The 23,513-nt window shown below is 40.7% G+C and overlaps 1 protein-coding gene across 3 annotated transcripts in view; it reads right to left on the reverse strand.

Annotated features, from left to right (window-relative positions):
• Positions 1-23,513, reverse strand: part of RAB30 (RAB30, member RAS oncogene family) — a 79,362-nt gene that overhangs the window by 23,787 nt on the left and 32,062 nt on the right. The window contains exon 1 of one of the 3 annotated variants that reach the window (XM_012736120.2): positions 19,490-20,517. The exons of the other annotated variants lie outside the window; for them this stretch is intronic. The gene's annotated coding sequence lies outside the window, so the exon portion shown is untranslated. Of the gene's footprint in view, positions 1-19,489; positions 20,518-23,513 lie in introns of those variants that run through there. 3 annotated transcript variants of the gene reach the window in all.

Below are 23,513 nucleotides of genomic sequence, written 5' to 3' on the forward strand. Positions count from 1 at the left end.
GTGGAAGGAGTTGTGCTCTGCAAGTCTCTTGCCCCTACTATCCTTAAGGACAAGTACTGACCCTCAACAAGATGCTGTTCTCTGCTTATCCCACCGCTGTGCTCAATACGCATACATTGAACTGAAAGCCTTTGATCCATCTTTCACTCTAACAAGGTTCTGTCTCAGGAAGCTCATTATTGCTTCATTACTAGAAGGCAATCACTAACCATTACTGTAATCAACTGCTGCAAGCTCACTTGCTTTACATCAGCTGTTAATTTCATGTTATTGCAAGTTAATTATTCTCCTTGGTCACAGATGTCAAACACCCACCTGTGCTATGGCTGCTCCTTATTCAACAGGCCATAAACTCCAGCATTTGTATTTGGTCCTTTACAGTTTACAAGATTCTTTCACAGATGTGATCTAATCTAAACCTCCCAACAACCTCATGAGCTAACTCCTTTTTTAAAAAATAATTATCCCCCTCCACTTTTGAAGGATAATGCTAGCTCTTATCATTCATTATGCAAATGAGGAAACTGAGGGTTTAGGTGATGAAGTGACTCTAAATGACAGCTAGTGAGTTGCAAGGTGGCCTCTGTATCCTTGACACCTAGAATTTCTCCTCTTTGCCAGAATACACTGTTTTGTCAGGCTCCTGGGCATTTGGACCGTGACTTGAACACATGGTGTGCCAGGAATTGTGCTAACTGTTTTCCATATATAATCTTATTGAATCTTTTCAACGGCCCATTAGATAGGTATTATTATTCCCATCATACAGATAAGGAAATTGAGGTTCAGAGAGGTTAACTGATTAGTTCAAAATCTAACAGCTAATGAGTAAAAGTGCCTGGATTCAAAATCCAGCTCTTTCTGGAAAAAAATTAAGTTGGAGCTCTGCCTCAGTACTTATACTAAAATAAATCCTGGATGGATTCAAGGTTTGGATCTTAAAAAACAGAGGCATAAAATTAGTAGAAGAAAACAGGATACACACACACACACACACACACACACACACATATAATCTTAAAGTAGGAAAGGCTTTCTAGTAATTACTCCAATTCAAGGCTATAAAATAATAAAAAGATTGGCCAATTTTTTCAAAAAATTCTGCATGGCAAAACAATAAAAATGAAGAACTGACTAAATATCTGCAATACATATAATTTAGGTCTAATTTCCTTAAATGCACAAAGATTTTCTACCAATGGATAAGCAAAATTCAATAACTCACTAGAAAAAATGGGCTAAGGAAATGAGCAGATAGTTCACAAGAAAGAAAATAAAAATAGCACTTATATTTTCAAAAAAGTAAATCAGCCTTACTCATAAGAGTAAATTAAAACTATAATGAATTTATTATTATAAATTACAATTTTAACTATAAATTATAACTAAAGCTATAATTTATAATGGGAAGCCATTTTTCATCTTAGACTGGCAAAGTTCATTCTGTATTGGTGAGAATATGCAGAAACGGGGCACTTGTATCTTACCAGTGGGAGGTAAATCAATGCAACCTCTGTGGAAAGCACTATTGATTTAAAACTAAAAATGCTATTACAATCCCAGCAATTGCACTTCTAGGAATCTATCATACATTTATACTCACACCTGTGTACGAAGACACATGAAGTAGGATATTCATTAAAAATTGTATTTCTAATAGCAATTATGAAAATAAGCTAAAAGTCCATCCACAGAAAAACTGTTGTACAGATATGACAACCATACATCAATGGACCACACAGCCTGCCACAGATATCTGTAAGATGTATCAAGTGAAAGAAGCAAGGTGGAGAAGGATGCATATAGTATGAAAAAAAGGTGGGGGGCATGTAATTCTATATCTGTATATGCATAAGATATTTTTGAATGATACAAAAGAAACTGGCAACAGTAGTTGCCCTTGGGCTATACTATTTAGTTCTTTCTAGGAAAGAAGACAACCTCAACTCTTAAATTATACTCTACTTTGCCCTTCCATTCAGTCTATAGTAGTGCTTGAAAGGAAAAAGTTTTCCTAATATATGGAGAGAGGCCTTGTAAAAAAAAAAAAAAAATCTATTTGGAGTGCTCTGTTTCTATCTTTCTGTCTTTCTCTTTGTCTGCCCTGCTACACCACTTCATGCAACCCTGGAAACCCAGGAAGAAATATCCCACCCAGACTCTGGAGGGGCCTTTCCAGTTCACTGTGTGTGTCATTGCTTTCTGTAAACCATGTCTCAGCATATCGAGTCCCTGTAAGAAGGATTCATTCTTTCAGATCAACCTCCCTCAAAGCCACAGTATGACAGCCAAATCCAATAGATCAAACAATACTGTATTTGTGTCACTAATAAAAACAAAACTCTCACACATTTGTACAGCTTAGAAATTACTCTCACTGCTCTCTGACACAGAATCTTTCTGAGGAAGCAGAAGGAGCCCATCTTTTCCTCTCTGTTTTCACAGAGATGGGATTTGAGACCAAGACAGTGACTTGCTTCAGGCCACCCAGCATGGAAGCAACAGAGCCAGAGGAGCATACACAGGTCCCCTGGATAAATGAGATCTGCAAATATGAATCCCTACTGGGCAAGGCCACCGGCATAACCATCAGGGGTGGCTGGCATGAATCCATGACATAGGTAGAGGATGCAGTTAGGAAGAAGGAGCTCAGAAGCAGAACTTAGAATATTTTTTGATATGTTAAAAAAAAAAAAAAAGAAGAAGAAGAAGAAAAAGCAGGCCTGAGAGCTCATTTTATTCTTTGTATATATTGTCTTTGATATTTTCCTATTTCCTAGAAATACAAAATAGATTTGGGATTCCAAACATGTAAGAAAGATGATAATTATTCCACAAGACAGCATTTCAGCAGCACTAACCAAAGCAAACATCTGAGTTATCTTTCAGTGTTCTTTCACCTGCTACAGTGAGAAGTGGAGCAGCCCTGCACTGAGCACAGACTTGGTTTTCCACAGACAGGAGAGAGGAGGAGGGAGGGGCCATGGCTTAGAACCTGCTCGGGCTCCTAACTCAGTTAACTCCCCAGGCAGAGCTAATTTGTTTTGTACCACAGCACCTGGGAGCAGGTGCTTGACAAAGAGACTTGGATGAGCCTGGAAATACTGGCACTTTGTTTCCTGGGGGAAGAAAAAAGATACCCTTCTCACTCATTAATCCTTTTCCAAGATGGGGAGCTTCTGTCTGCAAAACATGTTTGCTAACTGATCTAAAAAAGGCCCTTCCAGACCCAATTTGCTGTTTTTGTCTTCTGCACAAGCAGGCAAGGCTCCCTCTGTTGTCCTCCTCCAACAATAAACAATACCACCACAAAGAGCTCCCAGGCTTCCCGCTGCCCGTTGTGTTCTCTAAATCAGGGCCTGTGTCTAATCTTCCCTCTGCAGAAGCTTCCCTGCGCCTGCTTGGCTGGACCGGAAGGGCCTCCTTATCAGCATCTTCAGTCTCCTCCCCTAGGCTGAGCACACAATGCAGCTTGGCCAAGCAGCCAGAGGTCAGAGCCACGTCCCACAACAGCGCTCAAGAATTTCCCCTAGTAGTCCTCTGCCCAGGGACCAGAGGGCTACCAAGGACAGAGGTGTCTCCTTGTTGCTTGAACACTGTCACGCCAGGCTGGACCCTTCCCTCAGCTTCAAACAGATTCTCTCCTCACTGGAAACAGAAGAAAAAGAGGGAAGCAACTGTCCACATGCTCTGGGACCCACATAGAGGAGGGTAAAATAGGAATTACCTAAAATCTCTCTTCCAAGTTTGTGACAGGTCCTGTGTCATGCAAAGGAATAACTATTTGTCTAGAGTCCAGGTGCTTTACCAGTGTGGACTGGTCCATTATGTCCTTGAAACCACCCTGTTAGGCAGAATTTCTTATGCACAATTACTATCATTAAGTTTTTACATCTATAGAGCACTTCTAATTTGCTAAGTGCTTTCCTGTGCATACTCATCTGTATCTTGGCAAATTCCTATGCAGAAGACAAATTCTCGTTCAACATGGTCCCCCACACATACACACAGCATGCCCTAAGCTTTCTGTCACCAAGGACTACAGATTTTCTGTCAGAAATGTAGCCTGAATACCCTCTGCTCCACCTCTGTCCCTACTGCACCAATGTGGCTCAGGCCCTTGTAAGCTCTCACCCAACTGATCTACTACAAACTTCTAAGCAGGTGCCCTCTGGCCAGTCTACTAAGTGTTTTCCCAAAAGTGCCTAATTATTCTCAGGTTTGTGGATGCAGTTTAAACTCCGTAGGTTAGTGTAACATGGCTCTTTATAATCTGGCCCAAATCCACCTCTCGCCAAGCCCCGTATACCTTAAACTCATCGCATAAACTTTTCTCTTTTCTCCAAACACTCCATGTCCTTTCATGCTTTCATGTCTTTTCCTATGCTCTTCCCTTCCCTAGCATATTTTTCTCCTGCTGAAGAATTCCTTTCTGTGCTTTAAGACAAAGCTCAGATACCCCTTCCTCTGCAATTTCTTCCCAAATAGCCCATGTAGGCAAATACCTTCTTTCTCTATGTTCCCAGGAACCTAATATAAATATCATAATCCCAGCACTCATCACATTATCTTGTAATTTTCTGTAATTAACTGTCCTTCTTCTCTAAATTTTGAGTTCCTCAAACTTGAATTCAATAAGTATTTATTGAAGAAATGGCCAAGATTGGGGAAAATTTTTGAGCTAAAAAAAGCAGTGTCTTGCAAAGAATTCTAGATTTCAAAAAGCTAGGAAAGCAAGAATTCAGGTAAACATTCTGTAGGGGACAGTTGAAGGACTGGGTGGAAGATGTAGATGGGTAAAATTCACCAAAAGATGGAACCTGAGGGGAATCCTGAATAAAAAATAAAGTCTGGGATTTTTATCCCAGAATTTGGTCCCTGGGATTTTTGCCCAGGCACCAAAAAGCAGAGAAGTCCAAACCTCTTTCAAAGTTTTATCTTTCAAGATAAGAAGATAAATAAATGGTCACTGGTGTTAACCTAGTGAAGGCAGGAATGGCATCTAAACTTTAACAAGTGAAGTATAAAGACGCACAACTATCCTTAACAGCAAGTTTTCAATATTCATCAAAAGCCTTAACAAGGTCCATATTCTCTGACCTGGCAATTCTGCTTCTGGGAATTTTCCTAAGGAGTGATTCCGAGATGTGTACAAAGAAAGAGTTATTCACAGAAAAGTTCACTCCAGTATTATACAAAGGAGAGCCCCATGATAGAGGGAGGAATAAAACCTCTATCCAACAATAAAGAAGTGGTTATACTTTCATAGAGCCACCTAATGTAACATGATGAAATATATATTTGGAAGAAAACACATTTTTAAAATCCTTACCACTCTGGGTGGTAGGATTTTGAATAGCTTATTTTCTTCTTTATGCATGTATATCTTTTGTAAATTGTCTTCAATAAACATGACTTATTTAGAAACAATGCACATTATTAAAATATCATAGGGGCTCAATAGTGGTGAGGGAAATACAGGAAGAAAACATGCAATGAAGCTAGTGACCATCCACGTTCAATCGACTCTTCTAGAAAGCAGGATCTTACTCCACATAAACCAAAAGCCACTGGAGTTCAAATCTTTCATGCAGTGTGCTCACTGCTGGGAATTCACTTTAAGGAAAGAACTGAACAAACTCAAAATGCTAAATGAACAAAAATGCTCATTACATCTTATCTAAAAGAGTAAAGAACTGGAAAAAATTCAAATGTCCAAAGAGGGATAGTTCAGTATAGGACATCAACACCATGGAATTCAGGGCATCCATCAGAAATGCCAGTTATGAAAACTATGCAGAAAAATAAAATAATGTTGATAATAGGCTGTAAAATGAAAAGAATACACAAAGCTGCATTTGTCAAGACTGCAGCTATGAAAAGTAAGCTTGTATGTGCACAAATACATTTCAAAAGTAAAAACATTGGGATTATGAAATTAAAGAGAGCTTTTATTGTTTATATTTGTCCTTTTATCTTTTTTTTTTACATGTTTTTAACATTTTGCATGTATCACAGACCCATTTTTTTTAAAACATGGAAAATAGAGAACAGGGACAAATAAATTGTCAATAGGGACACAATCACTGTTAGCATTTTGATGTGTCCTCCCAGTTTCTTTTTCCTATGTACTGGCTGGTTTTGTTTTGTTTTTGTTATTGTTGAAATCACATCAATGTTTTCATTTCAACTTTGAAATGAAAGTTGAAAAACCAGAGAACTTAATACAAATCCTGTACTAGAACATAGTGGTGGCTATCAAGAGACCTCATTTAATATCAATTTGTAAGTAAAAACCAGAAATATTGCACCACTATGAAAAAATACATAGATTGATCAAGGTTCCTAACACCTGCAGAAGATGCTTAGGCCTGTTTCAGCAGCCATAAGCCAAGGACATGGAGAGTACTGTGTTACTAAAGCTGATGTAGCTGGAAATTAGCAGGAATTTTGACAGATTTTGAAAATAGAAAGACACAATGACGTATTAAGTTTTCAGATCAGAAAAAGTTTGAAGGGAACAAATGCGATTGGTCATTAGGTCCAGAACACTGAAGCTTCTTTATATCTCTCATGTCCTTATTCTCCTGCTCTCCTGCCCTAAGCTTCACTGAGGCCAAACCCTTGTTGTACCTGGGCAGCAGCTTGCTGTGTTCTGCTTGTTCTCCCTGCCTTCTTCCTACCTCCCCATCTGCATGCAGTCCTTCCTCCACCTTGCTCCAAGTGCCGTGCAGATCATTGCACACAGGCCTAACCTGCACCCAGACCTCTATGGACTTCTCTAGAGAGAGAAATGGGGGCAGGGAAAAATAATATCCAAGCAATGCATGAGCTCTGCCACCCACTAAATGGCTGCAGGCCCTGGAGAATGAGAGGGGAAGCTGAGTCTGTTGTCACCATGGAGGGGCTCAGTTTCTGCATGAGTGTGACTCTTTTGTGCTTTTCAAACAGCAGGGCACCTCAACACAAACTGACCATTCATCTATTACATTTGTGTCCTCCATAGACTGCCCTCTGTTCCAAGGATAGAGGAAAAGCTGCCGCATAGAACTGACTGTGACATGGTACGCTACTGCTAACACAGCAAACCGCACTCTGAGTCAAGGAGAAATGGATCTCCGCATTTTTTGCCCTAGATACTTTTAGAAACAAACTCCTAACGAGATGCAATGTGACTCCACAGCAATCTTTCCAAAGAACTAATCTGATCATGTTATTCCCACACTTAAATCTGCTCAGGGGTGCTGAGCTGCCTACATAAAGTCATCTGTAAGAGGAAGTATAGTGTTTTGGTTAAGAGGGCAAACCTTGGAGCCAAACTGCCTGAGTCTGAATCCTATCTCTGCCCTTTATGAGTTGGGTGACCTTGGGCAGGTTCCCTATCCTCTTGGTGCCTGTGTTTCTTATTTGTAAACAGGGATAATAACAGTACCTACTTTATAGGGTTGTTGTGCAGATTAAAAGAATTAATACAATAAACACAAAGAAAAGAGCTTGGCATATAGGAAGTGTTCAATAAATGTTAGGTGTCACTACTGTTACTGTTATTGTTGGAAAAAGTTCAAATTCCCTAGCAAGGGCATACAGAATCATCCATGACCCGGCCCCTGTGCACCTCACTTGCTTCTCGTGACCTTTGTGTTGCCACTGCCACTATGATCACACAGCCGCGCCAGCTCCCAGAGTATGGAACCCAAGACAGGGTCATCCCTCCACACCTTTATTCATAGGGCCCTTCTCTCCTTGTTGGATGGTGAACAAGCACTTATCTCTGAAACCTCCCCCAGCCCTCGTGTGAATGAATCACTTTCTACTCTGTGCCTCCTCTATGTCCTACAGAGACTTTCTCCACAGACACTTTATTACCCTTATTGGTTTTTATATCCTGCCTCTTCCACTAGGCCTTAAGGACAGAGGCCCCTATGAATTCCTATCTGTATGCTCATTGCCTACCACATCAGTAGACACTAAATAGATATTTATTAAATAAATGCAAAACGGAAACTGATCAGTACACACAAAAGTTGGGACTGCTTTTCAGGGAACCTAAACACTAGGATGAGGAAATCAAACCCCAAAACACTCTGATCCTCAGGAGAGTTAATTGGAAAAGATCATATAAGCAAAGAGAAGAAGAAAATTACAATTTCCCAAGAGAAAGCCAAACCTCGTTATAATGCAGTGTCTCTGTGTGTACTGGGGGGGAGGGGAGAGGAGAAGTAATAATAAAAATCATTCTCAACTAGCTGCTGTTGATTATTCATTGAACAGTGCTCTTTTAAACCTTTTCTTCAGAAAAAAATATAGAGCCATCACTGACTGGGAAGTACTTTTCACCTCAAGTACAGGTGTAAGATACTGGGCTATAAGGACGATGGACACCTTTTCCAGCTTCTGTTTACTGCTTGTTTGCTAACCGCAAGGCATTATAAGCACATTACGGGATGCAGAGGAAAAAGACAGAGAACGCGGAAACCCGAGTCTCTCAGCTAGGACCCGGAACAGGTTAGAGCCTATCAGGGGCAGGATAAAGTAAAAATCACTGTGGGGGTGGATGCATAACCAGTGTGTAAACAACTGAGTTATAAAAAGGGGACTAACACACAAAGGAGGGTCCCTGCCCGGAGAAGAGGCCACTGTGCTGGCACTCTGGGGGCTTGGACCCTAGCTCGAGCTAGACAATAAAACTCCTTTTGATAATTACAGCCTCAGTGACTCTGTCTCTATCCTGCGGCCTTGTGAATCTCGAATATAACACAGGCCATCTAAATATAAAATACTGCAGAAGACCCAGACTACAAGTAAGACCCAGACTACAAAGAACTAATCTTTGTTGAATGTCTACAATGTGCCAGATACTTAAAAAATAATACAGTTTTTATAAACATGATGTGCTGAACACAGACCTACCCACTTTATATGCATTATCAAATGAGATAATATAAGTCCTCCACAACTCTAGGACATAAAAATTAGTCTCTCCATTTTATAGATAAGAACATATTCATTCATTCCACATATTTGTACTGAGCGTCTATTATGTACAAGTCACAGATCCAAGAACAGGGGATACAGTAGTAAACAAGCAGACAAGGTCCTCCCCCAACCCCACAGGCCCTTCGCAGAGTATAAAAACAGAGCAATGAATGAATGGGAAAATAAACATATACATAAATGAATAAGCAAAGTATTCGCTAGTGATAAGTACTAGTAGAGAATTAAAATAAGAGGAAGGGACTAGACAGCTATTTTAGAGTGAGTTGTCAGAGAAGGCCTCTCTGTAGTGGCTGTAGTTAAGATGAGATTTGAATAAGGAAGAGCCAAGCACACAAAGATTGGAAGAAGAGCATTTCAGGCTGAGAGATCAGCCAGTGCAGAGGCCCTACGGTTTAAATGAGCTTGGCATGTTCAATGAACGAAAAGAAGGGACACTGAGGCCGAGTGCATGGTCAACAAGAAGAGGGCTGAATGGGCAAGTCACATGGAGCCTGGGAAGCCAGGGCAAGGAGTCTAGATTTCATTCTGAGTGCAATGGGAGGCCATCCGGGGGTTTTTTACGGAATGTGACACACACTGATTAGCATTTTTAAAAAAATTTCTCTAGTTCCCATAATGGAGGGCATTGTGGTGTGGATACCAGTAGAAACAAAGAGACTAGTTAGGAGACTACTACAAGTAGTCTAGATGACTTGGACTAGGGTGCTGGTACTATAGATATAAATTTTGGAAGAGTATACATTTTGGAAAATTTTTGAAGACAGAGAAGATAGGACTTGCTAAAGGACTGGATGAGGATGGGAAAGGAAGAAAGAAATAAAAAGTAATGCCTAGCTACTCTGTCTCAAGCATGTGGGGGGTGGGTAGCAGCACCACTTACTGAAGCAGGAAGACTGGAAAGAACAGCAAGTTTGGAGAGGACGCTAAATCAAGAGTTTTCTCTTGGCCATGTTAGATTTGAAATGCCTCTGAGACGTGTACGTGGACACGAATCTGAAAATTCCAGAGAGAGTTTGAGGCTGGAGATACAAATCTGAGGGTCATTAGCAAATGGATGTTATAAAGCCATTAGATCAGAAGAGGATATCTACGGAGAGTGAAGAAATAGAGAAGGGAAGAGAGTCATTTCAAAATTGGGCACATCACCATTTAGAGATTGAGTAGACTTGAAGAGAGCTCACAGAGGCAGGAAGAGACCTGGGAAGTAGGGTGTCAAAGAAAATAGTGATCAGCCTTGTCAAAGGCTGCTGAGAGAATAAGTCAGATTGAAACAAAGTGGCCTTAGACTCGGCAGCATGAATGTCATTGGTTGACACAGACAAGGATAGTCCTGGTGGGATGATGTGGAGAGATTAGAGTGAGGAAGAAAAGTCAAAGACAAAACTACAGATAATTTTTAAGTTTTACTAAGAAAAGGAACAGAGCAACTAGGAGATAGCTACAGAGGGATACAATGCCAACAGATTTTTAAATTAAAAAATGAATTTATTTTGTAATATTTAAGAGACAAAATTAGGAAAGGTTGTGAGAATTTGGGGGGGGAGCTGTTTTCAGATAAAAAATACTATAATATGTTTATTTGTTACTGAGAATTATCCAGTGTTGAGGTAAATTCCATGATGGCAGACAGAGGTAGCATAATTACAAATTACAAAGATCTGAAAGACTTAATCTTAACAAAGTTAATAATGCACCCAAGGTTAAAAAAAAAATTGGTAGGCAGAGGAACTAGGATACTAATCCAGGTCTGTTTTGAATCAAAAGTGCATCCTCTTTCCACCACACCATCGACTATAATATATACAGCAGCATTTGCAAAAGGTCCCAACTCCAGGCTCTGAAGATAATCAGAACAGAGTTGGAAGGAATCTTCAGAGAACTTGGGAGAGCCAACGCAAACACACACCCCCTTCTCGCTTCTATGTAAGCACGCTCTGTTCCTCTTACAGACTTCTATTATTGCTTTTTCACTCAAATGTCATTTATGTCTGCACATCTGGCTGGGGTCCTACTAGCTGTAGGACCCTCAATGGTTGCCCTTTTATGCTCAGTGTGGGTTAGAAGAGAGGATAGGGATACTAAGAAAAATTGTAGTATACGTGGAAAAACTATAGGGACTAAACTCTTCAATGACTTTATAAGATAGTAAAAAAGATTTTTAAAATATCAGCTATGTATTTATGTTCAGCAAAAGTGAAGATGAAAATTAAGGTACATGATCATTTTGTGTCTTTCCCCTTTGCCTGATTATCTCAAAAAGCAAGAGGCTATGGGCGTGCTAGAAGTTGCCTCTTGTCATCCATTTCCCGTGCCTATGCTGTTCTACCACATGGCAGCACAACCCCACCACCCAGTACCATCTTTCTCTCACCTAGCTTCCCACTACCTGTTCTATAATAGTTTGCTTCTTCTACCAGGTCATCAGAGATGCCATCTCCCCCATGAAGTCCTCCCTGATCTCTCCTCCTATAACACTAAGTTACCAGAACAACACAAATTTAGCTCCTGATCATATTATTTTATAACCATTCTCTGATTCAAGTATCAGAGTGGCTGTAAGAGCACTTTTCAGTAGGAAGTTCAATACAATTGTTGGCCATTGTTACTTTAAGAGGTAGCTTAGTAGGAGAATGATTCAGATGGACTTGGGTTGAAATTGTAGCTCTGTTCCACCTCTTACAGACTGAATGACCTCAGGGAAGTACTCTCTGAGATTTGCTTCCCCTGTCTAGAAAATGGGAGTAATACTACCTACCTCAAGGGCTGTTGTGAGATTTAAATGAGATATTTTTGTAAAGCACTTGCCATAGTACCTGGCATATAGTAAGTGCTCTATAAATATTAACTCCCTTCCTCCTAATGACTTTGTGAACGTCAATTTTATCTCCAACAAGATATTCTTAAAGACAGATCATATATTTTATACATCATATTAGATCATCCACAGTCCTAACACACAACTCAATGTTATCATAGGCACTTAATTAAGTACTTCTTGGTTTGATCACAAGTAAAAATGATGGCTGTAAGTGTACGGTAAACCAGGGCTTCCCAATTGCTGGTACCGAGTGAACTACATTAAACCCATCCAAAGAGCTTCTTAAAAATAAGACTGCCCTTCCCTAGATATTCTGAGTAAGAAAATCTGTTTCATCAACTTCCAGTAAGTGAGAGAAGTCTTCTAATTTTTACTTTAGATATTTTATTTATCAGGACCTCACACAGATAATAACAACAGATTTTTTTTTTTTTTTTTTTTTGAGACAGAGTCTCACGTTGTAGCCCAGGCTAGAGTGAGTGCCATGGCATCAGCCTAGCTCACAGCAACCTCAAACTCCTGGGCTCAAGCAACTCTCCTGCCTCAGCCTCCTAAGTAGCTGGGACTACAGGCATGCGCCACCATGCCCGGCTAATTGTTTCTATATATATGTTAGTTGGCCAATTAATTTCTTTTTATTTATAGTAGAGACGGGGTCTCGCTCTTGCTCAGGCTGGTTTCAAACTCCTGACCTTGAGCAATCCACCTGCCTCGGCCTCCCAGAGTGCTAGGATTACAGGCATGAGCCACCGCGCCCGGCCCAGATTTTTTTTTAACAATGTAATCAGCAATTTAAAAATTTTCCTGACATTTTGTCGGAAGAGAAAAAGCAATGGAAGACACTGCAGAACTAAGAAGCTGTCAAGAGAGAACAAATTCGTTCCCTCTCTAGTGTGAAGCATAATGAAGAACACAAGCCTTTCTATCAAGGGAGGGAAACAAGACATCTCTGACTGAGTCCATTCATTCTTTGTTAGGATGTTTACACTAATATAGCTGCCCTCCCTCCCTCTGCAACCTGCTGACTGGGTAAAAAACACCAGACTTAAAAGCAAAGAGAACAACACTGCATAACAACAAGCCCACAGACATGTTTTGCACCTTAATATTTACCAAACAGTCATGCTTATAAAAGACAAGGCGGAAGGGGGCATTGGACACTTATCTGTACACACCCCTGGAAGCGCAATGCTAAATTATCCAGCCTGAGAGTTAACATGATTACTCAGAGCGAGGCATCAGGCATTGTGCTCATGACACAGAGAAAAATAAGGTATAACCTTACTCATGCTGCACAAGCCAGGGCAGACAGACAAGTAAACAAATTGCCATGTGTATGCAAAGTGCAAGCAAACACTTCTATGATAAGTGGTGAGTACAAAATGCCAGGTAGGTAAAAAAGCAGGGACTCCTTAACTTTGTCTGAACTTAAGGTCAAAAGAGAGGCATGTTAAAATAAGGAGATTCCTCTTAATTCTTAAAAGATTGAAAAGAAGTCTTCCAGGCACGTAAATGAATACATATACCGTGTTTTCCCAAAAATAAGACCTACCCATAAAATAAGCCCCAGCAGGATTTCTAAGCATTTACATAATATAAGCCCTAGCCTGAAAATAAAACCTAGTGATGGACGTGGCTATGCAGCGTATCTGCACAACCCATGCATTTTGTCGTGGAGCAGTAAAGAAGATGAGCAGCCCTTCTCATCTGCCCCACCATGACAGCTACTATCCCAGAGGTGACCAGAAAGGTGCGGGCAACCCCACCAACAAGGTCGGCTCCCACTGTCAGGTCCCAGCCATGCTGTGCAAACTGCAAGCTGAGGCTTTGAGGGGAAAATAACACATCCCCTGAAAATAAGCTCTAGGGTGTCTTCTTGAGGAAAAATAAATATAAGACCCTGTCTTATTTTCGGGGAAACATGGGTATATGTAAATAATTAAAACAGGATTATAGGGTTGAGTAGAATAGGATAGGACCAGATTGGGGGGGGGGGGGAGGGACAAGTAGCCAATCTTCTGGAGAAGGTGGCACATTGAACAATTGCATTTAATTTCACTTATTTCCAAAACAAAAATTTAGTAAGGTGCTTTTCCTTAGTAACAAAACCTTCCAAGTACAGGGAAAGACAAGAAAAGACAATAGTATCAAATTTTGAAAGCTTGGGAAGCAAATGAACAAGCAGTAACTGACTTAGCAGACCCAAGAAATCTGCACCCTAAACCAGATGCAGGGAAAGCTGAGAATTCAGTTGATTTAAACCAAGGAATCCTTAAAAAGCACAAGGACTGGCAGTGTAGAAGATGCTAGAATAAAGAACACAAGAGTGAAAGCTGCTCAGGAAGTTAGATCTCTGGACTCCGCCTCCTAACTGACAGAATTCTGGAGGCTGAGTCTCTGGAGAGCATAAATCAGAAATATTTAGTATTTGTTTGTAAACAATCTGAGTAAGGGGATTGGAGGACACAGATGAAACAAAAATATCCATCAACTGACCACTAGTGAACCTGAACTATAGGCAGATGGGAATTCGCTACTTTTGCAAATCTTTCCTATAATAGAAAGTAAGAGTGTCTCCAACCTGGAAGTACCCAAGCTGGTTGAGGGGGGGACATATCAAAGACAAGGCACTGTGTCTACTCAAGGTAGAGTGCAAAGGTCCCCATACTCCTCCTCTTGACACCAGAGCATCGTCAGTTAGAACCTCACTCTGTAAAGGAGAGTGGAAGACTCCTCTCTGGTGAATGTAACCAAGAGAAAACCTGAAGATGCTGACATCAGAGGCTCCCAACTAACAGCTCACCCAGATGGCCCTACAGTGAGGCTCAGAGTTAAAGATCTCCATTCCACATTCAGAGTTTCCTGACAACATTTTTTTAAAAAGCTTTTTTGAGTTATAATTCACATATCATACAATTCATCTTTTTTAAAGTATGCAATTCAATGGGTTTTTTTTTTATTGCAAAGTATTACGGTGGTACAGATGTTCTTAGTTACATGGATTGCTTTTATAATGCTTGAGTCAGGATTAAAGGGGTGCCCGTCACCCAGATAGTGTTCATTGTACCTGTTAGGTAGGTTTTCACCCATCCCCTCCCTCCCCACCACCTCACCACTTGTTTTTCATTGAGTTTTACTTCCCTCTATGCACATGTGTGCTCACCAGTTGGTTCCAATTTAATAGTGAGTACATGTGGTGTTTGTTTTTCCATTCTTTACATACTTCACTTAGGATAATGGTCTCCAGTTCTATCCAAATTGTTGTAAAAGTCGTTAAGTCATCTTTCTTCATGAGTAAGTAGTATTCCATGGTGTGTGTGTGTGGGTGTGTGTGTGTGTATCACATTTTGTTAATCCACTCATGAATTGATGGGCATTTGGGTTGATTCCACATCTTTGCAATTGTGAATTGTGCTGCCATAAGCATTCGAGTGCAGGTGTCTTTTGATAAAAGGACTCCTTTTCCTTTGGGTAAATACCCAGTAATGGTTTTTAGCATATTCTCAGAGTTGTACAACCATCCACCACAATCAACTTTAGAACATTTTCCATTACCCCCCGAAAACCTTGTCCCCATTAGCAGTCACTCTGCATTCGCCCCCACCAACCCCGCCCCAGCCCCAAGCAGCCAACTATTAATATTTTCTGTCTCTACAGATTTGCTTATTACAGACATTTCCTATAAATGAAATCACACACTGTGTTCTTTTGTGAGTGGCTTCTTTCATTTACCATAATGTCAAGGTCTTGACAGCTTTTTTTCCTCCCCCGCTTAATCGAGAGCAACACAGCCAAGGATCACATTTACAGTGACATCTTGGGAAAGCCTCTAATGAAGATACAGACCACTGCAAACACAAAAAAGCAACTTGAAGCAAAACAGATATTATGTGGGGGTGGAAATACCATTAATATCCTCATAAAAATGAGATAAAACTGCATCCATGAAACAAAAATAGGATATTATAAAAAGGAAGCAGAGAGAACAAAAAGAGCTCTTAGACACTGACAACATAACAGCAGAAATTTTTTTAAAAATCAATAAAAGAACTGAAAGATAAAGTTGAAGAAATCTTCTAAAGAGAAAAACCAAAAAAACAAGATATGGAAAACAGCAGAGAGATGTTAAGAATGTTCTAAAGGACCAGTAGAGGAGATCCTATATCTGAATAAGAGAAATTCCCAAGAAAGAGAAAACAGAAAAAGAAAAATCATAACACTATGATTTAATAAAAATTCAAAGAACCTGAAGGATGCAGGTTGTCAAGTTAAAAGGGCCCAGCACACCAAACCCAGTGTGAAATTTCTGTGAAATTTCAGAAAACTACAGACAAAGAGAAGATTCTACAAGCTGTCAGAGAGGAAAAAACAAATAGGTTAAGTTATATACAAAGAATCAGAAATTGGAATCCTTTCAACTTTTCTACAGCAACAATAAAAACAAGAAAACAATGAAGTAATACCTTTAAAGGCAGATGGAAAATGATTTCCAACTTAGAATGTAATACCCAGATAAACTAACGATGAAGCATGAGATAGAAAGGTATTTTCAAGTATACAAGAATTAGATATTCACATCGCGCACCTTTTTTTAAGAAGCTCCTGGAGAATGTCCTTTATCAAGTATACAAGAAACAGAGGATCTAGTACAGAGATAGGCAACAAAGGACCCCAACGTGACTACCACACATAGCAGCCAACCAGGCTGAAGAAGTACAACTTAGGGACAGATATGTTGAAGACAGTCATCACCAACAACCCCACTGACATTAAACCCTCTTTTGTGTTGTGGTTCAAATATTTTAAATATATGATTATAAAATTTTCAAACATACGCCAAAGTAGACTCCCTACACTCACTGCCCAGATTAACAATTATCAAGATTTTGGCATGTTAACTTGCTCTATCCCTTTGTTCCCCCCTAACATTTCTTTGTTTACATATTTTAAAACAAATTCTATATCATATCATTTCATCCCTGTGTACTTTAGAACTCATCTCTATATTATACTTTTTCTTACATTGCAATACTATTAAAATACCCCCAAAATTAACAGTAATTCCTTGATATCTAATATCCAGTCCATAATAAAATTACCCCAATATCTCTAAAGTCTTTTTTTACAATTAGATTGTTATGGGCTAAATTGTGTCCACCCACAAAGTTCATATATTGAAGACCTAATCCCTAGTACCTCAGAATGTGACTGTACATATATTTGGAGATAGAGCCGTGAAAGAGGTAATTAAGTTAAAATGAGGTTATCAGAGTGGGCCCTCATCTAATCTGATTGGTGTCCTTATAAGAAAAGGAGATTAGAACACACAGTGGAACACTAGAGGCGTGCACAGAGTGAACAGGCAGCAGGAGGGCAGCCGTCTGCAAGCCAAGGAGAGAGGCCTCAGGGGACAGCAGCCCTGCCAGCACCTTGATCTTGGATTTTAGCCTCCAGGACTAAGAGAATATTAATTTCTGTTGTTTAAGCCATCAATGTGTGGCATTTTGTTATGGCAGCCCTAGCAAATTAACATAGACTATCCAAATCAAAACAAGGTTTACACATTATATTTCGTTATAATTCTTAAGTCATTTTATTATTTTTTTCATGCCATTGACTTGTTGCAGAAGCCAAGTCAGTTGTCCAACAGAATGTTCTACATTCTAAATTTATCTGTTTGCTTCCTTAGAGTGTAATTCAACTTGTCATCATCCTTTTCCCCATCTTTTCAATAAACCAAAGTTAGCTCTAAAGGTTTGATTAGATTTTAGGGGTCAACTTTTAGGTAAGGATATTTCATAGGTAGTACTACATACTCTTTTTTTAAGCTGGCAAAAACTGCATAGGTAAACTTGGCCCAGATTCTCCTCTGACTCCATTTGTCTTGACCTGTGCCGATAAAGTGCCTGCTTATCTCCTCCACACTATCTGTCTAGATTAGCTGAAGGCCTTCTTTGCTTCATCTTACAGAAGAGTTTTGCTATGATCTACTCCATGAGAGTTGGAGTTAGGCCAAAGAGAGACTAGACAAAGAAAAGACTGCACAGTTCACTCTCTGTGACCATGTTCCTACCAGATGTCCAGTGCCTGCCCATACTATAACCCTGTCAGATGCCCCAGTAGAGGTGAGCCTTGTATTTCCTAGGATTCCTTCACAACCTTGCCCACTGACTTTCCCACCAGGGCCTTTGGTAACCCCCTGGGAAGCTTAAGCTAGACTATGATCCAGAGTTTATGCCGCTAATAATGGCAGTGTTGCCCTTTTCTTACAAATCTTGCTAGGTTTGTACTTACTTGTTTTTTTTTAAAAAAAAAAAAAAACAAATAAACAATATGTCTTAGTAACACCCATATGGGTGGTTAAAACACAAAGGTTAGTAAGGGAATGATGAACACAAAAGTCAGGATAATAATCATTACGTCTGGTAAGGAGGGAAGGGTGTGATTTTGGGGCGTAGGGTACTTAGAAGCTTTTATGGTTCCCATAATGTTCCATTTGAGAAACTGGATGGTGAATACACAATTTTCATTTTAATCTTTTTCTTTAAACTATAAATATATATTTAAAACATTCTTAAAAAATAAACAAAACACTCTTTGGTATGTATCATATATTTCATGTTAATTATTTTCATGTAAGCAGTCCATGGTGGCTAGAACACAAGGTTTGAAGAGCAGAGTAAAAGAAGAAAACACAGGAAAAGGAGTTTACTCTGAAGGCAACTGGGGGCTTCCTGATGCTCTCAGGAGTATCATCAGGGGACATTTATATCCAAGATCAATTAAAATGGCTTTCTCACAATCTACCCATCAAGAATGATAGGAAAAATCCTTCTTTTCTACTAAGTTACCCAGAGATGAGATACCTGACATCTTAAGCCTCTGACTGAGAAACATAATAATATGGTTTTGATGTATTTTTTCCATGAGAGGTGTTTCAGCTTGCCCTAGGGAACATGTTTGCCTCAAATTCTTAAATGACACAAAGCTGGGAGGGATGCAGAACAAACGTGTTAGATGACAGAATCGGGATATATCTTGGCGAGCTGCAGTGACAGGTCAAATCTAGCCCATTTTATAATAACATCTACCATTTGTTGAGAACATATGATATGCCAAGGGCTTTACATAATTTATCTCATTTAATCCTCACAACCGCACTGTGAAGCTGAGACCCAGCAAAATAATTTGCCCAAGGTCATGAAGCAATTTAATAGCAGAGTCATGATTTGAACCTAGGTTTTCAGAATCAAGTTTCACTCTCAAGAGAGACTCTTTCAGCTACCAGAAATTAACATTTAAAACTGAATCCTCTTTATACTCTAATTCAGCCTGTCACCCTCAGAGAACTGCCACCAAACCCTAAGCCTCAGCCCCTGTGGCATATGAGAGTATCAGTACCTCTGAAGAATGATCAGATCAGGCTGATTTCATTAATGTGACACTTGGGGACCCCCTGACAGCTGCCAGGAACCTCCATTTGTCCTTGAGAGCAAGTCTGTCCTCAAAAGCAAGGTGTAACAGGATTCTCCCTGCTACCCATTCCCAGCTCAGCTATGTCTGCCTCCCCATCTATATTTAAGACTTTGCAAAACTCAAGCTCTGCAGCTATAGATTGGGGCCCCTTACCACAAATATTGCTGCGCAAGACCCCTCAGCCAGGCTATTCCCTACCTTCAATTTTCTCTTGTCCTCAGGAGCACTCTGATTTGATGGGTGTGTGCAGCTGAAAGAACAGCACAACCAGCTCCAGTGCACAGTCATATCCAATGGAGCAATCCCGAAAGACAGCCAGAGAATTTTAATGAAAACCAGAAAACCCCTGGCCGCTAAGTCCAACTGCAGTCCAGGCCTGCCAGCCCCTCCCCCTGCAGCTAAGAATCTCTGAGCTAGCTTCGCCCCAAAGAGCAGGGAAGAAAATCCATTTTGCATTCAATAACACCTTCCATAGCAGCCACTTTCCAGGGTCATTTAGGTTAGAGGCAAGGCACATGCTAACTGCAACAGGACCCAGGGACCCTGAGAAGCACAGGGTGTGGCAGCAGCAGATCTGAGCCAGATTATGAAACAGTCATTAAAAAAAAAAAGTCTCTTTCCTTCTGCCAAAGCTGTCTGCCCACAGCTGCATACAAGGCTAGCGAGGAATCTTAACAAGCTTAAAGGGACCGTATTGCAGTTACTCAAGACGCAAAGGAGGAGAAAACAAGTATTTTGAGCACTTACTTTATATCAGGTGCTGTGATCTCATTTTACCTTCACTACAAAGGGAACTGCAAACTGCACATACATAAGAACACTGACTCAGAGAGGTTTGATAACTTGTCTAAGGCACACAGCTGGCAAGCGGGGAACCAAGCCTCAAAGTTCAGTACAAGTCAGGCTCATTAGAAATATCAAACTCAGAATCCTGACCTGTCCTGTCTAATAAAAAGAATGATCATTTACTGAACACTAGCTATATGCCTGGCACTCAGCTAAGATATCTGCACGCACTATATAATTTAATCCTCACAGCAACTAGATAAAAATTGGGGTCGTTATTATTTCCGTTTTATAATGAGCAACTAAGGCTTAGACGTTAAGTAACTTGGCCAAAATCACAGCATCACCAAGATTTGAACCCAGGTCTATCTATTAATAATTCTAGAGCCCTCACCTTAAAACACTCCCCCTAACAGCCTGTAGAGGGAGCCACCTAGGCCATCATGCCAAAAAAAAAAAAAAAAAAAGCAAATGGCATGGGGACTTCTGCTCGCCTCTCCAGCAGGTAACCCATGTCCCAGGCTTGCCTTTCAAGTCCTCCCAACATCCCTCAGTGGAGCACAGAATCACAGTGGCTCTGGGAAGGCTGGTAATTACGCTTCCACCTTCCCACACACCACAGGCTCTGCTGATCCAACATGTATGGAGAAGGCGACCGCCATGATCAGAGGCTCCCATGAGTACAGAAGCAGATAGTTCTGTCTGTGGGCTCTGCCCCGCAGGCCCACACAACCTCATGGCAGCACCCTCCTCCCCAGCAGCTCACAGGCGCGGTTTTTTTTTTTTTTTTTTTTTAGACCTACTCTTCCTGAAGGAGCGGTTTGTATTCTTAACAGGACACCACATGCCTCCTCTCAGAGCAACTGTGATTTCCCAAGGGAGATGACTGTCTAGACACAACATCCCAATCCATCTTAATAAGAAATGGGCCACACCATGTAAGGTTTGATCATTTAGATCTTGGGGTGTGTGTTCAGCACCCAAGTGAAGGCTCTGATTTCGGCACCTCTGGGCTGTCGGACTGCTCAGAGCAACAGCGGATACCCTGCATTGGAACTGTCTTCCCAGCCAGGCGAGTGTCATCTGAGGGGAGTCACAGGCATCTGACAGATCATGCACACACAGGCACACCACACAAACAGTTCCATTAATCAGGGGTGACAGAACTCTTCTATGCATGTTCAGCATTAAACAGCAGGCTTTGGGGTGGACTGAAAACATAATGTGTATCAGGTACTGTGGCAGGTACATTCACAGCCAATATCTTAAGTGGCCTTCACAACATCCTGTGAGGTACATAGGGTTGGTACTATACAAATGAGGCAACTGAAGCCTAGAGAGATAACGTAATTTGCCCAAAGTCACACAGGAAGTGGCAAAACTCAGGTTCAAATCTATTTTTTTGTTTGTTTGTTTTTTGAGACAGAGTCTCACTCTGTTGCCTGTGCTAGAGTGCCGTGGCATCAGCCTAGCTCACAGCAACCTCAAACTCCTCAAGCAATCCTCCTGCCTCAGCCTCCCAAGTAGCTGGGAACAGGCATGCGCCACCATGCTGGGCTAAGTTTTTCTATATATTTTTAGTTGGCCAATTAATTTCTATTTTTAATAGAGACAGGGTCTCGCTCAGGCTGGTTTCGAACTCCTGACCTTGAGCGATCCTCCCACCTCGGCCTCCCAGAGTGCTAGGATTACAGGCGTGAGCCACTGCACCCAGCCCCAAATTTGTTTTTAATGTGACTCCAGCACTCTTTCATTCCGTCAATTATGACACCACTCATTTATTCCTCAAATAGTTATTGAGCGCCTTCTATGAGCCAGCTACTGAATCACTTATAGAGAATACAATTGTCAACATGACAGGGTCAGTCCAGTCACCAAAGAACTTACGTCTCATCAGGAGAGATGACAATGCAGATCTGAAAGATAGCTATGGGATGATGAGACTGGGGCCTTATGTGGGCAATTGGGACTGGCCTCTCTGAGGAAGTGGGATTTGAGCTAAGACTTGAAAGATGAGAACAAACCAGCCATTAGCAAAGCTAGAAGAAAAGAGTGCAGGGAACAGGAATAGGAAGTACAAGGGCCAGCTGCAGGAAAGGGCTCAGCATTTCCAAGGAGAATAAAAGAGACCGGGAACCAAGGCAGAGTAAGCAACAAGGAAGATAGAATGGTGAGATGAGGCAGGGCCATGCTGACCATGACCAAGGGCACAGATTTTGTTCTAAGGGTGATGAGAGAGGAAGGAAGAGTTTTAATCAGGGAAATACCATGCTCTGATTTATGCTTTAAAGAAATAATTCTGGTTACTATGTGGAGGAGGCAGTGTAGGGAGGATGCAAGAATCAGGAATCAGGGGAGAGATGATGGTGGCTTGGACCATTGTGATGATAGGGGAGATTTTATATTTGGGGATAAGACTGAAAAGACTTGCTGATGAACCGTTTGTGAATGGTGAAGGAGTAAACTCCTAGGTTTCTAGATTGAACAACGGGGTAGATGGTGATACCATGTAGTAAGAGAAAGACTACAGGAAAGGCAAAATGCTCATGAGATAGCCATGCTCTCTCTTCTATATCACACCAAGAAGAAAAAAGAAAGCAGACTACATTGTATGTGTTCAGGAAAAGTTATGAATGAAAGGCTTGAAGCCACTTGTCCTGGTGAAGAGGTGCTGTTTGGAGTTAAAACAGAGAGGAAACTGTAAGAATCTGAAAGGTTGCCTTAGGAAACAAGAGGTCTACTTCATGTCACGGTGACTGCCAAATTGGGACCGATGTGCAGAAGACAGACATAGAAAAGGAGTTCAGTTTGATGTAAGAAAGGTCTCAAGGCCAGAACTGAGGAAAGTGGAATGAACTGCCTCAGAAGCAGGGAATGATCACTTCCCTGTCATTGGCAGTGTGAAAGAACAAACCAGAGGACCTCTTGGCTACCTGGTTAAAAAAATAATTCAATAATTGGGTAGGCAAAATGCTACCTAAAATCCTTCTAAACTCTAAGATTCTATGGCTTTAAGATAAAAATCTTTATTAATCTGACCTTCAGGACTGGAGTTTCCCCAGCATGGCAACACTTCCTTGGTATGTCCTACCTTTCAGAAGGCAAATGAGAGGAGTGGTAGCTAATTTGTCACTCTAAAGTGACACTCAGTTCACTTCCAAGTGTCATACAAGATGTCAAAAGGCTTTCTGGGAAAAGGCATAAACTATGGAATTTGATACCTTGTATCTGCAATTTATTAGCTCTCTGTCCTCTGGCAAATCATTTAAACCTTCTGAGTCTGAGTTTATCTCTTTGAAATATGGGGAAAATAATGCCTAATTCAGGATGTTTGATGTGAGGACCAAAGCTCAATATCTGACACATTCTATTAAGAATAATGATGATAGCTAATGACTATTACTATATATCCACAACAATATGCTAGGCATGTGCT

Source organism: Microcebus murinus, chromosome 4 (genome assembly GCF_040939455.1).
Source record: "Microcebus murinus isolate Inina chromosome 4, M.murinus_Inina_mat1.0, whole genome shotgun sequence".
Taxonomy (NCBI): domain Eukaryota; kingdom Metazoa; phylum Chordata; class Mammalia; order Primates; family Cheirogaleidae; genus Microcebus; species Microcebus murinus.